We start from the raw sequence: 6038 nt of genomic DNA, 5'->3' as shown, positions 1-6038 counted from the left end.
GAGAGTGTAATTCAAAACAGCCAAGAAGAATCGAATCAAATGTATCTAATTATTCCCAGTGGCGGTCTGATCATTTCTAGCGAAATCGAGACTCCGCTGCAGCCGAGCAACGCTGTTGAAGCGCCCAGTGAACAAGCAAGCCTAAAGGAAATTATTTGCGAAAAAATGGAACTGAGTGAAGAAGTGTACAATAGATTATTGTGTAAGTTTTAAATGTGAAGACTTTTAAAATGAACTTATGTACATATTTTTTTTCATATTCATGTGCTTTTATATATGTATGTACATATGGATGCACACTCATGCACACAGACATTTTCAGAATTTTTAGGAAATTTTAGTCTGCAGTTTTGTAACCTATTCAATTTTAGTAAAATAAAGTGCAGGTTTCAAAATTTATTTTTGTATGGAAGTAAATTTTTAACGACTTGAAACTTTTTTATACTATAACATAATTTGGTACCAAACTGAATAACCGAATAAAAAAATTTAAATTTCGTGAAAATTTTTTGAAGTTTGATAAATTTTTGCGAACTTTGTCTTTACTTTTAAACTTTTTTTTATTTGCTTTTAGTTGTAAAGTTAACTATAGTTTTATAAACTATTTAATAATTAAATGAACAAAAAAAATAGACAAAACCATAAAAAAAGAAAACACACCTACGTATCTCTGTGTCCATGAGTGTATATACATACATACATACTTGCATTTATGCTAAATACCCTGCAGCAAAATTTAGGGACAGTCTGGCAAAGCGCTAGTTCCGCCCTACAAATTTCAGAACTGTCTCTGAACTACTGAAAAAGGGATGCAGAGTTGGACGGTTGAAACTCATATGTTGCTAGTTGCGCTGTCATCAATGTTACTCATCCTGGTCATGAGAAAGCTGACAAAAGATGCCCAAATGTAATATACTATATTTTTTCGATTTTCTTAGACCCTAAAAGTAATAACAAACTGTTTTCGTTTATTTAATTTGTAATTCTCTACATAGTTTATGGGGCAACTGCTCAAATATTTCCAAAAAAGTCGTTATTGGTACATTAATGTCATTTTTATACATATCTACGTACGTACAAGATACGAATAAAATCATATAAACCGTGTTTTAAAACTTTATACAAAACAAAGTTAAATTTAGCGATTTTTCGTCAAAATATTTGACCTTTTAATCAGATGTAAAAAAATTAGTAAAAGTGGTAAACAATCTTACTTTGAAATGGGAGTGCTATTGATATGAACGATAATGTACATACGTAAATGTATTGATATTTTTTTAATTTCCAATGTTCTTCATTTTAAATATTTTTCGTTTAGTTTTTATTTAAGTACTATGTCTCATACTCCATAAATCATTTAAATTCAAATTCCTAACTGTGCTGCAAACTTATAGAACTCTAAAAACGGTCTTCAAAATTTCAAATTTTTAATCAGATATTTTTTATAAATATTTCGAGTATTCTGTTTTGTAGCCCATAAAATTTTAGTGTAGTAAAGTGTAATCTTGCATCTTAAACGAAAATATTTAAATAGGAGAATGCCTTCAAGAGCGTGCGTAAAAAGAGTTATAAAAAATCAGCGCGATTAATTATACTAAAATTTAATGCGCTATAGAACTGCATACTTATAAACTCTGATTTAAAATATTGAAGGTTTTATAACAGTTTCTAAAATTCTACTAAATTTCCAACACAGTTAGAAACGTGAATTTATTTGTTTATGTTATAATACTTATGAGCCATTCTTAAATAAAAAATTTACGAAAAATATTTAGCATGAAAACTATTGTGAATATTCAAAATTCTATATTTCTTATGAGATGCCGGAAAGTCTATGTATTTCATTTCAATAAATTTAATGCAATTTAACGCTGAGTTATCACAAATAATCATTCAATATATCACCGTTTTTCTCATTTTTTGACACGACTTAGTTCAGATTTTTAATTATAGGGATCCCAGAAATACCCATTATACGTAAAAAATATAAATTATTTTTAAGAATAACGGTTTTAGAAAGTAAAGGAATAATTGACACTTTATATTCCTAAATTTTAAGCACAGTTTGCGTCAATAAGTAAATTAGTTTAAAACAAATAGCTCTTGAAACATATAATGAAGTATTTTTATTTACAAAATTGTATGCGTGCTTATTTACAGAAAAGGCTCTATACTATACTTATTAGAACCAGCTCAAAACTAACCACATTTTTTCTAGCCCGGAGATGACCCTTTTTGAACTATCCAAGAACTGTTGTTATATGAACTGTTTCAGAACCATCTAAGCCAGAGTCAGCTCAGAACAAGTTCAAAAGTTCTGCAGAGGGCGACAATTGTCACTTCGTAGGACATCGCCATGTTAAAAAAGACAGTTGCAAGCATTGAGTTGGGATAGATGAAGAACCAGTACCGTCCGGCTAGCTCAGCGCAAGTTCTGAACCAGTTTGATTTGCTGCAGGGTATTAACAGACTCTTTTTAATTAAAGAGTCCGATATAAATGAACTTTTTCCTTTAACTATGCTTGGCGACAAAACGAGGTGAGCTTTGGTGTATGTACATACATAAACAAAAGTGTTATAATCACAAAAATATCTTTTATAGGCGGCATCCAATTCAACTGTAAGTTCTAATAATAGTTGGCTCAGTTCTTTTGAAGAATCAAAGAACTTAGCAGAAAGTACACCGGTTATAAGCTTAGATGTTATTCTTCAATCGACTCCCAGAGGGCGAAGCGTGTTGCAACAATATAAAGACAACTCATTGTTGTTAGATGAGCACCGCGAAGTTTTGGTAAATACCATAGTAGAACATTTTTCAGAGCGCTCGCTGCCTATGGCAATGAGCGATATTATTCATTTCGCAGAGCAAATCATATCTTTTTTCCGACTGAAGATTTGGTAAGATAATTTATAAGAATAAAATTTAATAATTTAAGTTATGCACTCACAAAAACAATGTACTATATTTCATATAGCGATATTATTGCAACCGACGAAGTGGCGAAAACCCAACAGGAAAGCTGTATGACAAAGCAACTAATGTTCGGCGCAAAATTAGCAAACAGTCACAAATTACGGATGCAACCAATTATCGACAGAGTCCCCAAGAAAATTTGCTTTCAAATTCGCAAACACAAAGTATGCATAAGTTCAAAATAATAGTTCATTTTAATTTGCTTTCTAACTTATTAAGCAAAATACCTGATGCTAGGCCATCACAGACGTAATCAAATTTACATATACTTATGTTCTTAAAAAATATTCTTGCGTGAAAGAGCCATCCTTATACGCGTGCTAGTAATTTTACAGGCCAACTTAATATTCACGCACGCCGGAAATTTACTCTCAAAAATTTCTCATGCACATAATACAACTTCTATAGAATCAACCGAAATTAAATTAAATAAAATACAACTTCTATGGAAACAACTGAAATTAAATTAAATAAAATTTCCAAATTTTCTTCTACGGAAGACTTCGGGTGACGCAGAAAAACAAAACAGATGGCGTGCGTTTATATTAGGTTAGGCTGTTAGTAACAAAAAATGTGTTGTACTAATATAAAAGTAGCATGTGATGGCCAAAGGTCTGTTTGCTATTTTACGCTTCAATTTATAGACGAAGGTTCGTTAGAGAAAAAGTTGTGGCTTTCACATAATTTGGAACCTTGGAGCGATGTCGTTGAAAAATGGAAAGATACGGTCCCATTAAGAAGGGCAGATGTTATGAATAAGGACATAAATATCTTTGCTGAGTGGCCGTTGCTTAAAAATTACCTTGGATATACCTTGGTACGAAAATTTTTCGTACATATGTACATATACATAGATATATTTAATCTTATGTATAATCCTTATTAAGATTGAAATTGATTTTACTGCGAAATATCCAAACATATCGCAAAATTTACTAGCGGAGTGGCCCAATTTTGCGAAAGCTATAGTCCCCCTGTAGTCAAACGTACTAGTTGTAAACTACCTCACAACTAGTATGAGCCGCATGCCCAACTAGTCAGCCAACTATCTTTTTTCCATGCAATCAGCTGGTATTTTTAACATGGGGATGTCCTACGAGATGGCAATTGTCAGATTTCGGTCAGAAATATACCAGTCTCATACTAGTTCAAAATAGACAGAAAAATACTAGTCCAATTAGGACCAAAAGGACTACTTTGGGAGTCAAAAAATAAAAGTAATCCACGAATATACAATAAAACACTTTTGATTAAGTACACTTTAATATATTATAAATTTTTCATTAAGGGTTAATAAAAGTAAAAGGTTTCAGGTACAATAAATACTATATTTTTATCTTTTTTAATAATATTGAATATGCAAAAGAAAACATTTTAGTTAAAAATAAAATGAAGACTTTACTTCATTTTTGAGTGAACTAAAATAAAAATAAAAGTTTTCATTAAAATAAATTAAACTCATTAACTTTGCACATTCCAGTCTTTTCTTTTTCAAATTTTACAAAAGTAACAATTAATGTTTAAAATATGAGATTTGTATAAGAATGAAATAAATAAATAATTCAAGCAGTTATTAAATATTCTTAGCTTTTTTCAATAGTTTTTCTTGATGATAAATAATAGAAATTCATCGAATAATTATAATCGTGTAATTAAAACAAGTCAAAAATAATTGAAAATGATCAAAAATAACAAAATAATGATGTAATTAAAATTAATTAATTAATTAACGTTTTTTACGTAATTAATTAATACTCATTAAACGGTTATCCAAAGAAACATGCTTTAATTAATAATCATTATGAATATTAATCATTATTTAACAGGTATTGTATAATTGAATACGTACTCCCTTTAATGCTTTACAATATACCCAAATAAAAGTTATAATATTTTGTATACTTTATGGTATTAAACTGTCGAAGTCAAAACAGGGCATGAATAAATAGTTTGTACTTGGTACAAGTCTGGTAGTTTCCGAACTAGTTCGGTTTCAGTCAGGAAATTCTAGTTGTACACTAGTATTTTTCCTGACTAGTTTGGGGTTTCACTGCAGGGCCCTTACATGAAAGAGAAAATAAAAGATACGGCGTCCAAAGCCATGTTACTTAAAATTGATGAAACCATCAATTCAGGTACGTTAATACACTCCCTGTCATAGTAATAGGTAGACGACATTTCGACCAGTTTTGACTATTATTATTTTGCCTATTTGAACAAAATTTCACAAAAATTTAGTAATAACATTTAAAATTTTATGGGCTATAAAAGTACACAACTAAAATTCTGAAATTTTTCCAATTCTTTTTTACAAAGTTTGAAATGTGGATTTGTGTGGTGTTTGTAATATAATGAGCTAGGCTTTTAGGAAAAAATTGTGAACATTAAACAAGCAAAAGCAAAATAGCCCATTCTGGTCAAAATGTCACACTCCTGTTATGATCACTGTTGTACTATATCTTACGATTCGGATTTATATACATATGTATACATACATCTGTCTGCATGTAGATTCGAGGGATTATATAATTTTGATGCTTCTGCATGCCATAAGCAAGCCGCCACTGATGTCTATAGCGCAGCCTTCTGGTGGCAAGCGTCTTAAATGGAAACCAACCATTTGTGATGCAAAGAATGCTACAGTTCTACATTGCGAATGCATTAACGACTACCAGAGAATGTACGAAGAACTGAAGACAAAAGCGTTGGGGAAAAATCTTCCGCTGCAGCCGATTATTTTGGTTATTGGGCCAGAAGTAACGAGTTTGGAAACTTTTTACCTTCTTTTCGACACTGTACGTTACAAGGTACCAACATTTTTAAAAGCACTGGACACTATTTTTAAGTTATTTCATGTCTTAAATTTTGAGTACCCCATTGAAGCGAAGTGTGTATACAATTTTATATAAATTTTTTTTTTTAATTTTGAATGCTCATCAAATTTTAATATTATCCTACTTACAGATTATTTGAAAAACGCCAAATAGCTAGATTAAAATGTTTAAATGCTTTATCTGCAATTTTTTTGCGTCAACCGCAAAACTTTTGATCGATCATTTGAAGT

At 30.6% G+C, this 6038-nt stretch overlaps 1 long non-coding RNA gene across 1 annotated transcript; it reads left to right on the top strand.

The window, feature by feature from the left end:
• Window positions 1-2434: 2434 nt before the first annotated feature.
• Window positions 2435-3151, top strand: LOC118745659. Its single transcript, XR_004993677.1, has 3 exons — window positions 2435-2538; window positions 2603-2898; window positions 2976-3151. It is a non-coding gene; the product is annotated as an uncharacterized LOC118745659 (long non-coding RNA).
• The last annotated feature ends 2887 nt before the right edge of the window (window positions 3152-6038 follow it).

The sequence above is a fragment of the Rhagoletis pomonella genome, unplaced genomic scaffold (genome assembly GCF_013731165.1).
Source record: "Rhagoletis pomonella isolate Grant_MI unplaced genomic scaffold, Rhpom_1.0 Rhpom_scaffold_00009, whole genome shotgun sequence".
Classification (NCBI taxonomy): domain Eukaryota; kingdom Metazoa; phylum Arthropoda; class Insecta; order Diptera; family Tephritidae; genus Rhagoletis; species Rhagoletis pomonella.
The sequence above is the reverse complement of the archived record's forward strand: the minus strand, read 5'-3'. Positions and strand labels throughout refer to the sequence as shown.